The 23,798-nt window shown below is 34.8% G+C and overlaps 1 long non-coding RNA gene across 1 annotated transcript; it reads right to left on the bottom strand.

The window, feature by feature from the left end:
- Window positions 1-20,908: 20,908 nt before the first annotated feature.
- LOC115987542 lies at window positions 20,909-23,608 on the bottom strand. Its single transcript, XR_004091136.1, has 2 exons — window positions 23,326-23,608; window positions 20,909-21,440 (listed from the first exon to the last, which is right to left on the bottom strand). It is a non-coding gene; the product is annotated as an uncharacterized LOC115987542 (long non-coding RNA).
- Between the last annotated feature and the right edge of the window lie 190 nt (window positions 23,609-23,798).

A 23,798-nucleotide genomic window follows, 5' to 3' on the forward strand; every position in this document is an offset into this window, starting at 1 on the left:
GGCACCCACCTTGCATAGTGAAACCAATCTTCTAGACTATAGTGGCCTACATTCAGGTCATATCATCCAACATATTATCAATCAATTGCATGTTCATTGTGTTGTTTGAATTTAATGTGTTTACATGTGATAAACCCTAACTCTATTTATTAATCATTACATTTGGATTGAAAAATAAATTTTAGTGAATGTGTGTAAATGGTGGTATTCTAGATTCAAGTATTTGGAAAAATTATGAAATTAACATGTTTTTTCATATTTTGGATATAAATTTAAGATCAAAACTAATGTCATGCATAAACATGTGATGGAAAACCAAGAACACATGAACAACAATATGAACAAAATTCAAGCATGTCAAGAACATTCAATCATATTTAAATAATCCACTAGCATGATCTAATCTTAAATTCACATTATAGGAACATTAAAAAAAAAAAAAAAAAAAAAAAAAGGTTGGGTAAAGGGATTATACCTGCATGCAAGATTTATACAGTGGAGGAGGAGGTCTTTGATGGAGGTCCTAAGGGTGGAGTAGAGGAGAAGAACTAGAAGAGGAAGAGTGAGTCTCATTCAATACCTTGAGTATCAAGAATACCAAGATATGACAAGACTAACTCTACTTCATTGGAACTCAAGAGGGGAGAAGAGAGAATGTTTTTGTCTCCTTTCGAATGGAGGAGTTGCAGTTTATATAGTAATAGTAGAGAAAATATAAATGGAATGGCATTTAATAAGGCTTGACAAAGGATCAAAGAGAATCATGACCCTAGACCCTTTTTTAGTATTTTGAGAAAGTTTGTGTATTAAATTTGGAGGTTGGTGGGAGTAATGAGAAAGCAAAATGACTAAAACCTCAGTTTTTCCTTTAGCTCATATAACAATTCTTAGAGTTAACTTTGAAAAATCACATTTTTCTCAATTCTAATCGAAATTACCTCATTCTTATTCCCAAATTGAAGGCCCAGATGTCTAGTTTCTAGAAATATTAACCTCACTCACAAATTCAAAATATATTGAGAGATATCAACGAAATGATGAGTAGAGGTCATTTGTTGAAAAATAGTTTCAGCATAATTAACATTAATAGGCCTTAAATTAATTTCCAATTAACATTAATAGGCCTCAATTACTTCCATTTTAGAATTAATCAGTCACAAATTTACCCTAATTAAAAAGATAATTACACAAATTACTCATTGAATAATTAATGTTTGATTATCTAATTAATCAAGTGTGCGCAACTTTACCATAAGCTATAGTCCCAGCCAATCAAATTTTGACATGTCATTGATTTCAAATTGATTATAATTACAACCAATTGGAATTAATTTTTTATAATTACATATAGTCAAACTTAATTTGTGATAGTGCATCTCAACCATTAAAACTTGATTTGATGATAACTTTTAATCTGATGGTCCAATAAAGGCTTATAACCAGTCATTTTGATTATTACAACATCAAGATCACTATGAATAAAATGAAATTAAGGATCTAGTTGCCACAATTAAGATTTCTATTTCTACCGTTAAATTACTTTTTTATCCTTCATGTAAGGTTAAATGGGGGTTGCAAAATGGGGTGTCAAAAGAATGCCCCTCATTGACAGAGCTTGAAAAGAGAATGTCAATGTATGAAAAAGACACCAAACTTTGCAAGTAGTATTTAACTATGGTGAATGTATGATGGATGTAAATCAAAATGTGGACCGAATCTCGAGGGAGATTGCCTACGTACCTCTTAGTGAGAGGATTAGGTCTAAACGTAGTCATGCATGCAAAGTTTCTCTTTTTTCTTAGAAAGCGTAAGTGTAGGACATACTTACCAGATGTCAAGGAAAATGGGGGACCTAAGATTAAATTTGAGAGACTCAAAATATTAAATATAGTTGTGGGAGAAAAGTTGATAGACTCATTAGTCAAGAGACTAGAAAATGAAGTTGAAAGACTCTTCAATCATGAGATTGGAAAACTTGAACAAAGTCGATAGACTCTCCAATCAAGAGATTGGAAAATTTAAACAAAGTTGAGAGACTCTTCAAGCGAGATATTAGAAAATAAAAACAAAGTTAAGAGATTATTCAATTGAGAGATTGGAAACTAAAGTTGAGAGACTCTTCAATTGAGAGATTGGAAAAAGAAAGTCAAGAGACTTTTTAATCAAAAGTTTGAAAAATAAAGTTGAGAGATTCTTCAATCGAGAGATTGGAAAACAAAGTCGAGAAACTCTACAATCAAGAGATTGGAAAATTAAGTTAAAAGACTCTTTAATCGAGAGATTGGAAAACAAAGTTTGGGGAATCTTCAATCGAGAGATGGAAAAATTTAGTCGAAAGACTCTTCAATCAAGAGATTAGAAAATAAAGTCGAGAGGCTCTTCAATCGAGAGATTGGAAAATTTGATCAAAGTTAAGAGACTCTTCAATCAAGGGATTGGAAAATTTGAACAAGTTCATAAGGCTCTTTAACATGGATCCTTATTTTTGAGAGGTTTTTATTTCCTTCTCAAATGACATTATTCATGTCACTGTATGTATGCCTTGAAATATCAGGCCTTTTACCCTGGTTCCTGCAAAATGAGTATTTTCAATTAGTAACAGAGTTATTCATTGAAAGGAAATGGACATACCTGGTTATGCCCTTAGTTTGTGGCATGTTGCAATGCTTGGATATGTTTTGAGATGAATACTTTGATGTTAGGCTTGCTTTTTGTGGGGCCATCACCTTTTTGGTTTAGAAATATAGGAGAGCCACTATTGATCTTATAGATTGTTAGGGTACATTTTTTTTTACACCTAATATTATTTAAGTAACACCTATTTATTTTCAAATACCACTAATAAGTTATTGGTTTTTCCCAAATATTTTTTACTCTAATATTATGTTAATCACAAAAATTTCATATCTCATTATCTAAATTGGGTCATGATATAAACTATCACAAAAAACCTAAAAAACTCATATTTTATCCAATTTTATTATCATTATTTAGCTAAGCCCAAAATCGGCCAAGCCCAAAATCGGCCCTATGAGCCTCTATTTAAAACCCAAAAATATTTATGCTTGGCAATATTTGAAAAGCTTATGATTCAAGTCCATGGCAAAACAATTTTATCAATGGAATTCAAATCCATAATCAAAGCTCATGGTTTAAACCCATGAGAATTTATTTATCCAAAGCCCAATTCACATTGGCAATATCAAAGCCCAATTCTCTTTGGCAATATCAAGGCCCAATTCTTGCTGACATTATTTAAAACCCAATTTTCACTGGCAACATCAAAGCCCAATTCTCATTGGCAATATCAAAGCCCGGTTCTCGTTGGCAATATCAAAGCCCAATTCTCATTGGTAATATCAAAAGCTCAACTTACGTTGGCACTATTAAAAGCTCAAATTAACTACTTGGCACTATTTTATCAAAAGTCCAAGATTATTGCTACTTGGCAAAATACTATATCATAATTATTTCATTTTAAAGTCCAATAATGAACAATACTTTAGATTCTTAAACCTATTACTATAATATTACAAGCTCATGGAATTTATGAATTATCTATTCTCAAAACCCATGGCAATCATCTTATAAGAGTCCATGGAAAGTTATGATTATTTATCTTAGACCCATGACATTTATTTATTTCATATCATATTATAAACTCATGTTCACTATCTATCTTACATCATAGCATTCATGATATTTATTTCCAAAACTCATGACAATTATTCACCTTACATGCATATTATGATAAAATAAAAAAATAAAAAAACCATGAGAATATCACATTATTCCACTATAGTGGTTGTTACCATGTTTTATTTGAAACCCATGGACATTGCCTCTATTTAAAACCCATGGTAAATGTTGTTCTCAAGAAATATTGGAGGTCATTATTTAAAAGCCCAAAAAAAATATCATTTACAAAAATAATCCATAGCAAAAATTATGAGAAACTATACAAATTGTTATTTAAAACTCATGGAAATTAATACCCAAAACCTATCATAAATATTTATTAAAGCTCATGGATTCATTTTATTTCTACTAACAACTATAGCCCATGTGGAATAAAAATCCATGACAATATATAATAGCTTTGTCCATTTTGTAGAGCTCACAATGAGAAAGCAAAAGGATAAGTTAGAGGCCCAACAAAATACTCAGCCCTCATGGCCAAGCCTAACATGAAATCTCAGCCAAAACAACCCATGTGTGCAAACTGACCCCGCTGGAGAACTCCATTTAATTTTGCCTTTCGTTGGAGGTCACCTCAAGAAGTAACCAAACTCCCAAACCAAATTAGGAGCTGGCCACCTGTCCTACTGCCAACTCTGATGTGGGCAGTACCAGAGGCTAACATCTAAAGGCTAATAGGCAATAAATATCATTCCTCCCCAAGTTTTGGTCACAACTCAAGGAAGCCATAATCAAGACCTCCAAGCTCATGAAATCCTTAACCAAATAGTTTATTTTATTACTAAAACTGTATGTAATTGGTTCATGAACCAAGCCCATGAATCCTAAAGGGGAAAATTTGGGAACATGTGGTTTGGATGGCATAAAGAGATCTCTAGCGGAACCCTCTGAAGTAGACTTAAACTTTGACACCTGACTTGGGGTGTTGAATCCTACTTCCTAGGGTCCAAATCTCAGTTGCAACACTAGGATTCCTCCTTAATACCTGCCTTAATCCCATTGACTGAACATAATCTCAGAATTCTTAACATTTAATGCAAGATTATGTTGATTTTTACCCATGTGTGACATTGCCTAAAGAAGCAAAACAGTCCCAAAAGTAAATCTCTCATGTTAGGCTAAATTCTAGGATAATTATATCAGTTATTCTGCCCTAGAATCAGTCCTACGTTTTGGATTTTTTCTAATTAATGCTCCCTTAAACTCCCCTATACAAGCCTAAGCATACTAGCTCACAAGACACCAACCAACCAATCTGAAATTTATGATTTTCTTGTCACTTTACTTGTGGTTCAACTCTCCCCAAGCTCATAAATCATTCCCCTTAGCCCACACTCACTTAACTTCAAACATTCCCTTTCTTTTTCTGCATATTCACAGCCCATAAATGTTTCCTAATTAGTCACAAACAACTCTTTACCCAGTAAAGCTTTAGCCTCAACATTAACTCCATCACAAGCTTAAATACCCACTCACTCAAAAATAGCCTACACTACACCATTCATGCCCCCCATATAGATATTCCAAAAATCTTAGTTCAATATGTGCTGTACTAAGTTGGAATCTCTCTCTCCCTTCATTCCATCCTATTTTTTCCTCTTTTACTTGTAATTATGGAGTTTTTAATCCTTGTTTATTTTTATTATGATGAAAGCCATAATGTTTTGGATACTATGGAAGTTTTCCCTTATGTTGAATTAATAATAATAAGAAAAACATATGATTTTTATCATGTAAACACACTAACGAACCTATTAGACTTCTACCGCTAGAGGTCTGTCATGTTCATTACTGGACCATTTTTCCTCTTGTGTACTTGTTATAATGGGCCCACTTTTATATTAACCAACTAATGAAGAAATGCATAATTTTTATTATGCAAATACATTTATTGATTTTCCAAACATCTACCATTGGACTTTTCTCTTACTTACCGCTAGACTATTATTTAAGCACTCATTGTGGTGGGCCATCCTTTATTCTAGCTTATCTTTGCAGGAGGTATTTTGGGGTCTAATTATAATATTTATTGGATGTAACCTAGACCTTGAGCAAAATGGACCTTTCACACTTCCCTAATAGTCTTTGGGCCATGTTTCAAGTCTAAAGTCGAGTCTCAGTCTTGACTCCCCTAACATCATATGGGCGATGAAAAAAAAAACGCCCTCGACATAGATTTTGGGAGAGCTACAATCAATCCCTTGAAGGTGGGAAAACTACTGTTGATCCTACATTGTATAGGAGAATAAAGGTCAATCCTATAGGTTTCGGGAGAACTAAGATCGATCCCTTGAAGGTAGGAGAGCTACTATCAACCCTATAATGGATATGAGAACTAAGGTCAATCTTATGGGTTTCGGGCGAACTAAGGTCGATCCCTTTGTCAACGCCTCGTAGCTGCTTAACCACCTATCGCGGCGATGCTTGCGCACTTCCCCCTTTCGGTGTGGGAGGAATATGGAGGTGTGCTGTACCTCGAGTGTGTGACTAGAATATGAGTTGATTTTAAGGAAATTACTAAAGGTAAGTGAAGTCGCCACCAATCATTGGGCGACTTTCTCCTTTCACACTTCCCCGACGGCCTTTCGGCCATGTTTCAAGTCTAAAGTCGAGTCTCGGTCTTGACTCCTCTAACATCATATAGGCGACGAAAAAAAAAAATGCCCCCGACGAAAAAAAAAAAAAAAAAAAAAGCCCCCGACATAGATTTTGGGAGAGCTACAATCAATCCCTTGAAGGTGGGAGAACTACTGTTGATCCTACATTGTATAGGAGAATAAAGGTCGATCCTATAGGTTTCGAGAGAACTAAGATTGATCCCTTAAAGGTAGGAGAGCTACTATCAAGCCTACAGTGGATATGAGAACTAAGGTCAATCTTATGGGTTTCAGGGGAACTAAGGTCGATCCCTTTGTCAATGCCTCGTAGCTACTCAACCACCTATCGCGGTGACGCTTGCACGCTTCCTCCTTTCGATGTGGGAGTAATATGGAGGTGTACTATACCTCGGGTGTGTGACTAGAATATGAGTAAATTTTAAGGAAATTACTAAGGGTAAGTGAAATTGCCACCAATCATTGAGTTTTTTTAGGTGTGATTGGTCGCTTAACTCTATTTGATTTTATTACTGATCTTAGGCTAAGAAAAAGGTTGTTTTTCCTAATTTAATTTGGATAGGTAAAAAAATCTTGATTCTTAAGTTCGGAAATTTGATTACGTGTGGGGAAGGTGTTAGGACCCCACAATGCCTGTCCGTAGAAAGTCATTTGTTTTGGTATAATCATAACTTTTAGACATTAGTAGTTGAAAATGAGCTAGTGGCATTAGCTTTCGAGGCTTTAAGCGAATTAGGCTTTGAGGTTTGGATTCGGAAAGGGTGTGGTCTCGATTGACACTTCCCAAGTGTGTTTGGAGTCATTGCCAAACTTCCACAGTGAAAATTCGACAGTATTTCGCCTTCTTTTTATGGCAAAAATCTAGCAACGCTTCACCTTAGATGCATTATAACACACAAAATGCTATTCTCACCAAGCTTTCGTCGTGAGAATACAGCAATGGGGATGCCCCATTTTCATGGCGAAAATATGGTAGAGTTTTACATTTGGTGTGCTATGGCGCACCAGCAGGGTTTCATGCCTGTGTATACAACGCATGCCAACGTGCTCTTGCTAGGATGAGCTAGTGCCCCTCAAAGCATTAAGCACATTGATACGTGTTGCATACACGGGGAAACCGATGTCACTTGGTTTCATGGATCAGGACGATCACATCGTGGTGACTATGCATATAGTATGACACGAATATGCACCTACAGCAATCGCTTTAAGCACATACCCATGCCATAACGTCAAGAGAACTCATGGCTAGAAAGGGTCACTCATGTAACCATGGGAGTCCATCATACAAAGTGCATGATCACCCACACACATGCAGGCATATATATATACATACATCATGCACAATACTATCACACAGGGCAGGAAAGTAAAACAGATATTGCCAACGTTCTAAAGGTATGGCCCAGCAAGGTACAGGAAATGTAAAAGAGACATTGCCATACCTAGGGAACGCGGCCCAAACAAAGAGTAGGAAAAGAAAAGGGAACAAGGAAAGGGAGAACCCTAATACATACTTTAGAGAAGAGGCTTATAGAGAGGGAGAGAAAGAGAAAACCATTCAGGAGGGGCTAGGCCCCCTAATCTACTAAACATTGCCCTTTGTGGGCTTGCATCCTTGCCCATTTTGCTTGCGCCTAGGTAGTCACACTCTTGCTCCAAGCATCCATGCTTCATGCGTGGACATGCAATGACAAAATAAAAAAGCCAATAGACGAGCAAAGAAACAAGTAGAAGGGAAGCATGCTAAAAGACAAGCTATCAAAAGGTGCCAAATAGGGGTAAACAAACATGTGTTGCACACAGAGTGGCAAACAAACATGTTATCAAACAAAAGAGGGTATCCTAGGAGGACAAATGTAGGTTTGGATCAAATGTCCATAATTTCATTGGATTGGAGTATGGACGACACACAAACTCATACATGAACATGTAGGCAAGCATGTAAAGATGCAAAGAAGCAAAGGAAGTTGTATGGGTGGCACAAAGCAAGCAAGGCAAGCATATCAACATCGTACAAAGTAGAGAAAGGTGTGAATCAAGTACACCAACACCACGGAGGTGTATCTCACAAGTGGTTACATCCAAACAAACCCTAGGAGGGACAGATGTAACCACAAAAGCACATGGCCCCAAAGACCAACAAGCACAAGCCCACGGAGGGCACAAAGTATGGCAAAGCCTAGATCTAGACAGGTAATCATGGATATATAAAATAGAAGCAAGCAAGCAAACATAGACATGCATAAAGGAAATGATCCAAACCCTTTGATATAGGCCTAGGTGTATAGGTGTAGGCCTAGACCACAAGATCTAGATTTACACCCTTCCAAAAGGGCCAAAAAACAAGAAAAGGGAGATAACAAGAGATAGAAAGGCTTTAGAAGCTCATGACATAGCAACCAACATGTAGATCTAGACATATGAACAAGGCATAGAGCACTCTAAGATATAGATTTGAGCAAAAACATGGCAAGGAGCACATACGCATGTAGATCTAAGCATAAACATGGCAAGGAGCACATACACATGTAGATCTAAGCATAGATATGGCAAAGAGCACATACACATGTAGATCTAAGCATAGACACAAAATTTAGGCATATCCTAGCCTAAGAAGGCTAGGCTAACATCATCAAAGCATTAAAACATGGCAAAAAGCAAGGAGATATGCTAGGAAAGCTATAGAACATGCTAGGAAGCAAGAAAAAGCTAGAAAAGACAATAAAGCAACTTATAAAGCAAGATAAAGCAAATGGTGTAGATTGTAGATAAAAAGCTACATCTACACCCTTTAAACCTCAAGTCTTAGGTCCTAAGACCAAAAACAGGAAAAAAAGTGCAAGAACACTTCCTCTTGATTGTTGAGAAAAGAGAGGAATCAAAAGTTTTTTGATGTGTTTCTGGGAGAGAAATGTAGAGAAAAGAGAGAATATGCCTAGAATCCAACTCCAAAATCCCAATTTTTCGTTTTTTTTTTTTTTGGTTGAAATCTGGGGGTCTACTGGTTAAAAATTTTTTTGGCACACTTCCCAAGGCTTCGGGTCGGCAGCCCTTTAGTGGCTATCAAGTCCGTATGCTGACATCAGCAGTTTGACTTTTTCTAGTTTTAACTTTGACCACATATTTGAATTCATTCCTAAATTCCGATTGAGCTGATCTTAGTGTCCCTAGAAAGATTTGGATGTCTAGTTTCTATAACACTAAAGAAATTGAAATTCCAACAGTTGGATCAAAAGTTATGGCCTTGAGAAGCGAGCTGATGTGTTTTTCACAGTTTTCAAGATATCTCAACCATTTTGACTCCGATTTCAACCCATGAATATTCGTTGAAAAAGGAATTCAATAATATTTGCAATGATGCTAGTCCCAACTAGTTTTGATGGTCAGATTAAAATTAGGGTTCCTAAGCGCCCTTGGGAGTCAACTTCGGGTCAAACTTGACGAAAATTTCCAAGTAGCTCGGGTTTGATATAGAAACATGAAAATTTTTATTTTGGGATGATTTTGACCACTTTGACTTTTAATCAAACTAGGGTTGACCAGGGGCATCTTGGTCAATTTGACCTAATTGGGCACTTTAAGTGCTCCGATGCCTGAACGGGTTACACCACGTCACTCTAGATGCTTTCACAGCCCCTTAGAGAAAATTTAATATTTTTGAGATTTTCATTGTCTAGCATGCAAATCGAGGGCGGACAAAATACAGTGTTTACACACTTGAAATTAGGAGAGCTATTGTTGATCGTATAATGTATAGGAGAACTAAGGTCGATCCTATGGGTTTCAGGAGAACTAACATCAATCCCTTGAAGGTAGGAGATCTACTATCCAACATTTTTGGGTAATGAGTAGTGTTGCCGAGCTTAATAGGAGACTAGGGCTGCACTTGACCGAGCATGACATAAGCTTCATCTAAAACTGCCAAGACAGCAAGACCTTGGATTATTATGTTAGGAATCATCATGGTGAGGTGAGGTTGATGTCCTGACTCTGACAGAGAAACTGAGGTGGACTTTCTCGTGATCACTGGAAACTAGCACCCTAGTAAGATACCATGCTTGATGTCCAGGGGTAGGGTAGGAGGGTAATATACTAGGTGTGTTCATTCTCTTTTATGGGCTTAATGTAGTATTTCTCCTTAAGTCCAATTTTACAGGCCAAAATTGGACTTAAAATAGACAAGATATTACCAAAATACCAAAAATCCTAATAAAATCCTCACTTTTTTTTTTTCAAGAAAAAACAGACAGTTTTTTACTTGACTTTGCACAATAAAATGTACCAATTGAGCAAGATTTGGAGTGATCCGACTGGACCATATTGACGAACAAGGTCTTATCTATTTTTCATAAAAACGGCTCGAAATATCTACCCTGGATTGGAAGATACATAATTTTTAAGAAAAAAAGTCACATAATTTTTCAACAGTGCATCATCTTACTTCCGAGCTTGATATTTCGATGGCTGTAAATCCAAATTGGACAAGTTAGGACCATTGAAAACTAGACATCTAGAGTTTTCTAGGCATATAAAGTTTGAAGAAAACAGAGCTCAGGAAGGCCTCCAAACCGCTGCATGAAAATTGAACCAGAAAATAAGAAAAAGACAAAATAGCCTAATGATGTGGCAAAAATGGGAGGCTAGTTGAAGTGTAACATGTTACACTTTAGCTAGCCTCCCATCTTTTTTAGAATCTCTTTAAATACCCCTTATTTTTTTAGAAAATATATAAGAAAAAAGCAAGAGAAAATAGGAAGATAAATAGAAAAATAGAATAGAGAAATTCTGGAAAAATCCCTAGAAAATTCTGGAAAAAAAAAATTTATTTCCCCCCTTTTTAGGAAACCCATCACCCAAAAAAAAAAAAAAAAAAAAAAAAGCCTCTTCCATTTTTACTTGTAATTTTTTGTGGGTAAGCTTGTAGGGATGGTGTAGTTTCTTAATAACTACACCTTCCCATTTTCATTTTTTATAACGTAAACATCATTTATATATATGAAGTTATTTTCTTTACATTGTCTCTTTATTTTACTTGCTATATTGTTGTGTAAATATCTCTTTTTATCTTTGTGTCCATATTACTATTGCTTGTTTCTGATATTGTGCCGTTTCCCTTGATGGGTATTGGACCATTTCTTAGGATTTGTATGGGAAGTACCTTTAGGGGGAAGAAATCACATCCCACCTAGGCATCTAGGGTTTTATTTTTTATTGCTTTACATTTATGCCGTCCATTTTATTTTCAAGTAATCCCTTCCCCTTTACATTTATGTCATCCATTTTATTTTCAAGAAATCTCTTCCCCCTTTACTTTTATGTAATCTCCTTAATTTCCTGCACAATCTCCATTCCCCTTTACTTTCTTACACTTATATATGTGTCTATATATATATATATGTATGTATGTATGTATGTATGTATGTATACTATACCTAGACACCTAAATAAATAAATAAAAAAAAAGATTTTCTATTTCCTCACTCTTAAATGGTTTTTAAACTTCAAATAAAGCACAATATGGGTATATCTCATAAAATGGTTGATGGCTTAGAACTCCCATTTCTTTATGATAAAGCACCCATAGGGCTTGAAAGAGATTAAAGTCTATTAAGAGAGACATAAAAACCTTTTTAATCAACCTTTACAATATTTCAGCTCTTTACTTTTATGTCATTTAAATTTTAGCTCTTTATTTTCCTCGTCATTTAAATTCTAGCACTTTATAAAGGACAAAGTTTAGCTACAAAATTGTTTGTAATCTTAGGCTACAACCTTATTTAATAAAATAAAAATTATTACATATTCTGAAAATCTAACCGTTGAATTGTATATTCTTTACTCTTTTAATACATATGTCAAATTTCGTGTCAATCAGATATTATTTACTATATGACCTATAAGCTTATATTTTTTGTACAATTTTAAACTACAAAAACTTGCAATTTAAACAATTTATTGATGACATATGAAGAGCATAAAATGAACATGGACAATCTCATTCTACTGGATCAAACATGCGCGACGGTACCTTTTTGGTTGAAATCAGGATGGAAGAGGACGAATTCTTTTTAAAGGACACGCAAGAAGACGGACGAGTACAATCCAGACGGTAACAGGGTCACATAACATCCGCATGATGTAAGACTGTCCTCAAGGTGACGGATGCAATATGGATGGTGATAAGGTCACGTGACCTCCACGCAATTTAAGTAATCCTCAAGAAACTTAAAAAGGAAATATCTTGTGCTTCACGACTAACCCTAATCAACAAAATCGCTATATGGAAATGATCCTGCAAAATACGTACTTTTATGAGAATCTTCCCCATAAGGAAAGACCCTCTTCGTCAAGAAACGAATGTCAACTCTACACTACAATAAAAACTCCAAAGCCCTCACAAACCAAGATATGCATAATTTACCCCAGCTCTAGCACTCTAGAGTTGTGAAGAGTTCTCTAACTTAACCATCGGAGGGTTTTTGGCCGGTACCACACCGGTACTCTCCTAAGGTCTTCTTTTTTTGTGTTGTGCAGGTGTTGTCTTGAGCACGTGAGAACCGTGTAACTGACTGGCGATTTTCAGCATCATCAACATAGCTATTGATCTTTAATTTTCTAAAAATTTTGCAAACATGGAGTTTATTAAAAGAAAATGTAATCCAATGGTGGATTTGTCAAAATTCACCTCCAGATATTGAGTAAGGTTGTAGCCTTAGGCTACAACCTTACTCAATATCTACAACCTTACTCAATATCATTAACATTCCTACATATTTCAAAAATATAACTGTTAGATTGCATGTTCTTTACATTCTTAATACATATGTCAAATTTTGTACCAATCAGATATTATTTATTATACGTAATCTATAATATTATATTTTATGCATAATTTTAAACTACAAAAACTTGCAATTTCAACAATTTATTGATAACATAGTTATTGATCTTTAATTTTTTAAACTCTTACAAGCATGGAGGATATAAGAAGAAAATGTAATCCAAAGGTAGATTTATCAAAATTCACTTCCAATAAAAATATATTAAGATTGTAGTCTTAGGTTACAATCAATTTTGTAGCTAAATTTTATCCTATATCAATATGATTTGGTAAACAAATTCATTTAATATGCATTTCTAAGGAAATGATTTCCTAAAAAAAAATATATATATATATATTCCCTTTTCCAAAATTGCATTTTGATCCCAAAACTTTTCCAAAATTGTATTTTTACTTCAAAGCTTTTTCCAAAATTGCATTTCAACCCCTAATTTTTTCCAAAATTATGTTTTGAACCTAAAATTTTTCCAAAATTATATTTGACCCCAAAACTTTTATAAAATTATATTTTGACCCTAAAATTTTCCAAAATTGTATTTTGATCCCAAAACTTTTCCAAAATTATATTTTGACCCCAAAATCTTTTCCTTACTTTAAAAATGTTCTTTCTAAAAAATAAATATCTTTTCCTTGTTAAAAAAATAAAAATAAAAATAAAAATCTAGAAATGGGGTCTTCTTTTAAAAAAATGAAAATAAAAATCTTTTCTCCTTTCTTACAAAAAATGATAAAAGTAACCTTTTCTAAACTTCCTCCTTTCAAAACAAAATCTTTCTTCAAAAAATATGTTTTTTTCCCCCAAAATTTCCTTTCAAAAATAAAATATAGGATTAACGTTATATTTTTAAAACTTTTCCTTAGAATAGTGCTATTAAGGATTTGTGCCTATTGTTCAATTCCATTGGACCCGTAGGCACCAATCTTGCTTACATTGTCCCTATCATTTTCTTTGGCACTAATGTATTTAGTTTGTCATCTTTTTTGCATGATAAAAATGAGAAAATTGTGGATGAAAATAAGGTGCTACTCTTCCAACTCCCTCTTTTTTTCTTTTTCTTTTTTTCTTTTTTGTGTGTGTGTTGTAGTTTGTTTATTTATAATAGCTAGTATTCACATGCTCTCTATATATTAAATATTCTACTCACATGTCCTTGTAATTATTTTTGAATGTTCTCTCACATGCTACCTATGTGTATATATTTCACATGCTTTGTTTGTAAATATTTCATTGGAGTTAATATTCACATGTTAAATATGTGGTAAATATTTACTCACATGTATATACGTATGTATATTGTTTGCAAAATCTTAAAAAAAAAATGCCAAGTATTCTATTTCTTTACAAAAAGATAACGTTTGAAATAAATTAAAATGAGGTACTATCTTTGGATAGGTGTTGTGGGTGTCTAACACCTTCCCCACACGTAACTAAACTTTTGAGTCCATGATCTTTGGTTCGAGACTTTTGGTTTCCCTCAATTAATGAACCCTTAAATTTTGGTTTAGTTAATTAGGTAACCTAAAATGAATTAGACCTCTGGGTAACCAATCACACCTAATACAAAACCAATGGTTGGTGGCGATTCCTAAAATAAAAATAAGAAAAAAGGGCTCACATACATACACCCCACCCTAGAAACACAAGCAAACAAGGGTCAAGTTGCCAAGGACCCAATGTGTGACAAAACCTGAAAATTCAATTTTTTTGGGGCATCCATAGTGCTAATAAGTGTCTTTTGTAAGGTTGAATTTATTCAACCATCTAATTGGCTTTATTCCATACCAAATTTGCTTGTAATTCAGCATTTAGTAACCCTGTATTTAGGTGGGTTTGATGTAAGGGTAGTGAGTGAGATAGAGTGAAGATTGCTCAAGAGTGTGCAAGAAAACAGAGACTCGCGGCTGGGACTCGCGAGTGACTCGCGGCTGCAAGCCGCCAGAAGCAGCACACGTGCCAAGCATGCTGGAAGATGAATAGTCATGCTAGCTGGAGCACTACAGGACAAAATATGACAACTGGCCATATGGTTAACTTGCGACTGGATCTCGCGACTTAGTCAAGCCGCGAGGTCAAGCCGCGAGCCACCCTTGTTTTGTAAAACCTGACGTTTCACATTCCTCTCCCACTCCAGTATAAATACCCCTTTTACCCACGATTGTAAGAGAGCTTCCAGAGAGAATTTTGAGAGAGAAACCCTAAAGAAAAACCAGATTGTTTCACCCACAATCTATAATTTAGAGTCTCTTTAAATTCCTCAACTCTCTTCCTCTCCATTGTCAAATCCTTGAGAGGCATTATACCAAACCTGGTTCTCACCATCATCATCATTGTGAGACAGCTGTTTGGATTTCTGGGAAGCAGTTAGGAAGGAACCAATCTTCATTGGTTGATGCTACGGTCTAGTAGCGGAATCCAGGAAGCTAGAAAAGAAAAAGGTTCGGCGCAACCTCGTTGGAGCAAGAAGCTTGGAGGGCTTAGGTGCACTGGGTAGATTAGGCTTGGAGGGTCTATTGCTGTCCTTGTATCCCAACTGTATTTTCTAGTGGATTGTTTACCGCTTGGAGGGCGGCGGAGAGGTTTTACGCCGAGGGCTTCGGTTTCCTCTTCGATAACACATCGCGTGTTGTCTTTGTGTTTGCATCTTCCTTCCTCTCTATCTTTGCCTTTTTATTATCTGCTGTGGATTTTATTTTGTTATGGCTTAGATAGTTTTTAACCAATTTCATATTATAGCATATGTTAAGTTTCCGCACACTAGTTGTTTGACATATTGCTTGAATTGGTTAAGTTGTAATTTGGGGGTCTAAACGTTCAAAGGTGTTTTTACACGTTTTTAAACTTTCATCTTTCTTTCCTCACTCGTTCTGTACTCCTCCCTTGCATTAGTTTTTATATTTTTAACCAAGTGTTTGCTATATAGGGCTACCAATGTACCTCTTTGATACAGAGGAGGTATGAGGGCGTGAAGGAGAAATTGAGGGAGATTTAGGTTGACAATGAGGACCTCCTGAATAAGATCTTGGACGTTATGTAGTTGATGAAGTCCGAGCGACTTTGGGTTGAAGCTGAGCAAAATACCAAGGCTATCACTAAAAGGAAGGATGCCTTGGAGAAGGAGCTCGAGGAAACCAAAAAGGCCTTCGCAGAAAAGTCTGCCGAGCTTGAGGCCACATCCCAAGCCATCAACATGGAGCTTCAAAGGGTCTACAACCAAGGTCAGCATAACTACATTTCCTTTGTGAGACCTGAGGTGCAGAAGAACCTTCAAACCTACTATGCCTTTTGTAAGGTTGAATTTATTCAATCATGTGTTGGCTTTATTCCGTACTAAATTTGCTTGTATTTTAGCAATTAGATACCCTATATTTAAGTGGAAATTATGTAAGGGTTGTGTGTGAGAGAGTGTGAAGAAAACTCAAGATGTGTGCATACAGAGAAGCCTCATGACTAGATCTCGCGACTGGCAAGTCGCCAAAGTGGCACACGTGTGAAGTATACAGGGAACTGAAGGGTCGTGACAGCTAGAGCACTACTGGACAAAATGTACAGTTTGGGCGGGTAGTTAGCTCGCGACTCAAACTCGCGACTCATTCCACTCGCGAGACTAAGTCGCCAAAATGCCCTGTTTGGATGAAAACTGACTTTTCGCATTCCTCACATACACCACTATAAATACCCTTATACCCATGAAATATAGAGAGCTTTCAGAGAGAATTTTAAGAGAGAAACCCTAGAGAAAAACAAGATTGACTCATCCACAATCTTTGTTATTTGATTCTCCAAATTCCTCTATTCTCACCCTCTCCATTGACATATTCTTGAGAGATACATTTGCCAAATCCTTATCTCACCATACCCATATCAGTGAGAGGGTATTTTGGTGCTTGGGAAGTAGTACAGAGATGACCAATTTATTTGGTTGATGCAATGGGCTTATTGCGGGATCTGGGAAGCTAAAGAAGATAAGGTTAGGCGTAACCCTGTTGAAGTAAGAAGCTTGGAGGACTTAGGTGCATTGGGTAGATTAGGCTTGGAGGGTTTTCTATTATTCATGTATCCCAATTTTATTCTTTAGTGGATCATTTGACCGCTTGGAGGGCGGTGGAGAGGTTTTTCTCCGATTTCTTCGGTTTCCTCTTCAATAATACATGCCGGTGTTATCTTTGTGTTTGCATCTCTCTTCTCTTACTCTTTACCTTTTAATTGCTACTGTGTTTGTGATTAATTATAGTTTAAAGTATTTTACCAATTTGGATATAGCTTATATTTATCATTCCGCACATATATTATTTGTATATAAGCTTGTGTTGGTATTGTTAATATTGGGGGTCTAAACATTCATTAGTGTTTTACACACTAATTGAACTTTCACGTTAGGTTGGTTCACTACCCTGGATATGCTGTAGGTTGTGGCCACCTCCTCTCTCCAGATCGCCGACGACATTCTATATCCCAAGGACTTAATCATAATTCCTAACCTAGAGATACAGGAGATCAAAGACGATGTTTCTCCAGTTCGCGAGGTGGAGAACATTGCAACGGACCCCCCAATCGAGGCCATGGATCTAGCTGCCAAAGGGGTGGCTTAAATTTCTTTATAACTTCCCCGTTATAGGGCTCATATTTTAATTGTTTTTGGAAATTGAATGAAACAGATCATTTTTTTACTGTGTTGTTATTGTTTGATGTATGTTCTCTTTTTTACTTTGCACACTTAGTCTTGCTACTTCAACTATTTGTAAAGAGGTTTTTCTTTCAAAATGTGGACTTGTTTTACCACAACTGAGCCACTTGCATACATTAAACTTTGGCCTTGCCTCAATTTTCTTCTCTGTTAATGACCATAAGGTTGAGCTAAGGTAGAGAGCTCTATTTAGGGCATCCTCAAGATGAAGACACAATCTAGTGCCCTGAGGAGTCGTTGAGTCACCCGAGGCCAAGTCGTTGTCTTGCTGATGACTTGCATAATTGAGTGTAATTTATCACTCCTCAACTTTAAACTTTAGTCTAATTTTATTTTATTTTATTTTTTGATTTTAGACTTCATTATTGTTATTTAAATTTTATTTCAGATTTGAAGAAACTCAAATAAAGAGACATGAAGCAGCTGAAAAAGGTTTTGAGCTGAACACTTGGGCTAAGAAAGGGCAATATGATGTGGCTAAAGGCAGAAAAGAAAGGCAAGAAGAAAAGAAACAAAAAGAAGGAGGTGTTGAAGTTGAACAGAGATTTTTGGGCTGAACTGAAAAAGTATTTTGGGTTGAAGAAAAATTAAAAACGTTTTGGGCTGAATGTAATATTTTTGGGCTGCAACAGAAAAGAATAAAGCAGAAAAAAGAAGAAGAAAGAGTGGCTGAACTGAAGCTGAAAAAAGTTTGGGCTGAAAAACTTTTGGGCTGTGTTAGGCTGCAACAAGTAAAGGGCTGGACTTTAAAAACATAGGGCAAAAAAGAAAAGCAAGGAGGAACGCTGGAAAAAAAAGAGGACAGCCGCTGAAGCAAAAAGAGGTCAGCCGCTGAAGCAAGAAGAAAAAAAAAGTGCTGAAGCAGAAAGAAAGAGGGGGCTGGAACAGAGAATTTTTCAGCATTTATTTTCTTTCCAATCTTCTCAGAAAAAATTATGGTGAACTCGTTTGTGTTGGATTTAATTTTTAGCATGAACTAAACTTTCTTTATTCTAGGAAAACGATGTAATCTAGTTTCGAACTATGCTTGCTTTTCTATGTTAATTTGAACAAATTCTCTTTATGTTTGTCTGATTTATTCTAAGCTTATTGCTTCTAATTAACTGGCCATTAATTAGATGATTTTAATCTTGTGATTTGCTGTCGAAAGAGGGGATTATAAGATAGATCTTGAATATTTCAGCATAGATAAATATAGAGATCGAAAGACTTGTATGAACCTATGTAGTATTAAAATCATTGGTCTTAATGCTTTCTTGCTTTATTAAATTGCATACTCTTGTGTAAAATAATGAACAAGAATGTTTCCAATTGACTATCGAAAGAGGCTGTTGGATGAGTTTGGAGATTGCTAACAAACAGAGAAAATTAAATTAAATTAGCTAGATAAGTAAAGCATAGTGAGAAATTAGGTGAAATCGATGTCCTAGAAGTTTCTTTCTCATTAAGTTGATTTTCAAGCAACATCTTTCTTTTCCTCTGCGTATCTTTTATTTAAATTGATTTTATTTTGAATTCCAATTACTAAAACCTTAGTGACTTCTCTAGATAAAATCAAGATTAGAATAATTTTGGTATTTGTCAAAGTAAGTTACCAATCCCTAAGGACGATACTCTTCTCATCACTTTACTATAAAACTATGATACTGTGCACTTGCAGTTTTGCACCGTACACTTGCACTCTTAGAACTTTGTGCATCACCCGAGGCAAAGGACTGGTCTAGCATCCCCCCGAGGGGGGGGGGGGGTGTGGGAAGGGGGTTTGTTGCATTCCACATGTTCGATTAAATCCCCTTTAGACTTGATATGTGTCGTTTGGATTTGATTTTTCCTGTCCTTATACTATAATAAATCTAAATGATTTATTTCATTTATGACCAATGAATATGAACAAAAATTTTCAAGGATTAAGTCTATAATATATCAGCATGGTGGATAAAATGAATTATGAATCAAATATGAGATGCAATTGGTGATATTACATAACATGTAAAAAGTTTTTTTTTTTTTCATAGCTATGTGATGGTGTGTGTACTTATTGCAGATAGTGTTGCATCACAATTTCAGATGAATAAGCAACAGTCCTCCAAGAACTTCTCTCGCATTTCCTACCCAAACATCAACCCAATTGTATGTACGTAATTGATGGTCTCTACATTAGAAATACTAGTGTATGGCCCGCACAATGTGCGGGCTAGTTAGTTTTATTTATTTATTTTGAATTAGGATACTCTTATTTGTTATTTATGGTAAAATAAATAAAACTCTCTTACACAGCTTGGCTTAGTTATTTTGATCACTAAGGTGAACTTTTTATTTATCAAAACAAAAGAACCTTGAAAATTATTTTCCTCAAAAGCTAAACACAAAAAAAAAAAATTAAAATCAAGCTAAATTATATTGTATTCAAGCTTGCATAGCCCCCAAATCTTACAAACAGAAAATGGTAATTTTCTGTCTTTCTAACATTTATTTTTCAGCATTCAAGAAGCCCCATAGGAAATTGGGAAAAAAAATCTCTTAATTAATTGAAAATGTTAAGACCCACAGACTGAAAAGCTTAAAGTAAAAACATTTTCCAATATGCTCAAATACCATATCCAATTTTGAAAGGTTTCCATGTGGAACATTCTCCCCTCCCAAGTCAAAGATTAACTTATGACTGAATAGAAGTTTAGCAATTATATATTACAAATTAGAACCAAATCTTACACGAATACCCACAGCAAAACTGCTTCTAACCTAAATACTACCTTAATTACAAAAAAATTCAAATTATTTAAAATAAATAAATCTAACCCAAATACCTAAATCAAAACCAATCCAATCAAAATACCCATGATATTTAACACCTAAGAGATTAGTAGTTTATAAAAGAGATGAGATGGGTAGAGTATTAAGTCAACTACTAATGGCTAAACTTCATACAATAAAAAAGTGTGAAAAAAATGTATTAATTTAGAAAATTATTATAACACAAAATAAATAAATAAATCCATTTTCAAAAGAAGATTTACATTTAAATCATCATTGATCCAAGTATATTGCATACGGAATTATAAACCTTTTTAAGCCCTTTGAACATTTCTGTAAGCTTTCTATAAATCTTGAATATAGAAAAACTACTATGCACTGCAGTTATTTTCCCAAAAAAATGCATCTAAGACTTTTCTTTTGCCAACAAATTTCTATGTACAAAATATAAATGTCTACACTAAGCCAGCAAGTCTCAAATGTCTTCCATCACAGCTGTTATTTGCCAAGGCAGAGCCCCTTTCTTAGATATATCTCCCCACCAATCTTTATCATCAATTGAGAAAATAATCCAAAGGAAAACTCTCAAAGATAAATATTTTAACTTTTTTTTCCCTTCAAAATAAAGCTAAAACAAAGAGTTATTTGGCAACCTAGAGAACAAAAAGGGTAATAATGATTTTAAGCAATTCCTTTGAATTGGGGTTAGTTTGTATATCAAAAGAAAAATTATAAGTAAAACCATCGAAAAGCACAGGAGGTAGCATGTCAAACACATGTTTCTATAGGCCTCCCAAGCATCTTTGGTGTCTCTCTCCACATGGTGAACCAAAACAGAAACTCCTGCAGAAAAAAATCAAGGCATCCATGTTAATTTGTTTTAAATAGGAAAAAACGAAACCCCTATTCCTAGCAAGAGTGAGTGAAAGTTTTGTCAAACAAATGGGGTCCATGTTTCAAATGGAAATGAAAAGAATGTCATATGCTATGAATTCATAAACAACTCCAGACTCATTCTTACATTGTCAAACAAATGGGGTGCATATGTACTTCATCTTGTGGAGAATTGTGCTAAGAAAAAAAAAAAAACTCAAAGTCAGGGGGGAAACGAATAAAAATTGCAGAGAGGGGTGAACCTTAGTGAGAATCATATCCAAAGATGATCTTGAACAACATTGAACAAACAATTTTAATTATGAAAACAAAGAAATTATTTTAACAATAAATAAACAAAAGGCAGTTAAACAAACAAAACAAAATTGAATGTGAACCACTTTAATTAAACAAAGAAAGTATTTACACTAACATAACCGCTTATTTCATTATTCACATCATCCCACTTCAGTGACTCGTCTCACTTTGAGTGAACAAAGATATGATTGACAGATACATACTAATACAAATCAAAGTCACACCTCATTTTAAATAAAACTTACTAATTTAAATAAATAGGTTCACCGTCTCTCTCAAGCCAATTCTAAATCAAAATCAATCAAACCAAGATAACCACGTCTAAGTCATTTTCCTCGAAAGACTACTAATGCAGTTTAAAAAACTGTCAGCTTTGACTATAATTCAATCATAATTAATATCAATCTTAAAAGGAATAAGAATTTTAGGAGTTAGGAGGTTAACTACTATTCAACAACATTGGCACCATATGATCTGGTATTGCCTCTGTTTACCCTTTGAAAAAAATATTCAATGGATATGAAAACCTCTATTTTGGTTCCATACTTATTTCATTATATGGTGTTCTTATTGTCAAGGAAACCCTACATAATAATAGAGTAGGCATGAAGATGTAGCAAAAGCCGGAATAAATATGTTTTAATATTATTATTAAAAGACTTTTCTAAGTAAGGTTGAAGAAGATCACTAAACACCAATCCAATCTAACTAACAACACAAATATACATCAGAATTGAATCTCACATCAAATATTCATTTTTAAATTGCTACACTTCTTAATGCCTGCCTCTCATGAATTCCTTCCCCATTCAAATATTTATATTTACTGAAAACAAAGAAATTGTATTTGTAAAGAACCTGTGATTGGTGCGATTCAACACCATTTCAATCTCTTTTACCAAAAAACAATAATCCCAAAAAGAATCAAATCTAACCCAAATACCCAAAACAAAATCAATTCTAACCCAAAGACCTTAGTTAAAACAAAATCTAACCCATATAATCATCATGAACTGATATCAAAAAACCTATAGTTAAAAAACAATAGTTAATATCCGCACATGAATCTATATAAATATATATATATATATATTCATTTAATCTAAGTATATAAAAGCATACGAATGATGCGAAGCTCATAATTCCATAGATATATCAGAATCATAACAAAGATTCTAGTGCTTCAACTGTTATATGATAAAACAAAGAAGTTATATCATATCTGAATAAACCTAGAAATCTCATTGGCAGCGTGCATCTGTAACCATAGCTTTTACGAATCAAGTTTGTACCCATTTAAAATTATATATATGCCAAGCCACAGTATCCGAAACTTGAATGAATTTATCACATATATCAATCACAGCACACAGATTTATCGAACAATAGTTCTAAAACAAAATTATGCGGGAAAATTACTGCAGAAATTTGAAGAATCAATATTCTAGGGTTCTGCATTATTGTCCATGCCATAAGAATCAATTTTCACAACAAAGCACCAAAAGGGGAAGAATGAACACAGATAATTGATGCGTACCTTTCGCCACAATAGCGCCAATCTCCATCTCCGTATCTCAAAAACTTTGGGACGTTTGATCGTATTTAGCTTTGACGGATGCCGGTTGTGACGGTCTAAGTTCGGAAGGGTATGGCGATGTCTGGCCGTACGAATCTCCACTTGATCGCAGAATCTGAAGAGAAGAGATCGCTAAGGTTTTTTTCCTTTTTCTCTTTCTCTGTATCACAATATCGCTAGGGTTTTTTCTTTTTTTAGAGAGAGAAAATGTTAAGCAGTCTGAAGAGATTGCTAGGATTTTTTAGTTTCTACGTTTTTTTTTTTAATTTTTTTTTATTAAATATAAACAATCACAGTCAAACGGTGTTAAGCTTTTGAAAACAATATAATATATCGCTTTTTAAAGTGAAACATGCCTGAATTTTGGATAGGCATTTTTTCTATTTGTCATCGCCTCCTTAATTGTAGAAATTCACTTTCTCTCAGCTTTTGTT

This window comes from Quercus lobata, chromosome 4 (genome assembly GCF_001633185.2).
Source record: "Quercus lobata isolate SW786 chromosome 4, ValleyOak3.0 Primary Assembly, whole genome shotgun sequence".
Lineage (NCBI taxonomy): Eukaryota > Viridiplantae > Streptophyta > Magnoliopsida > Fagales > Fagaceae > Quercus > Quercus lobata.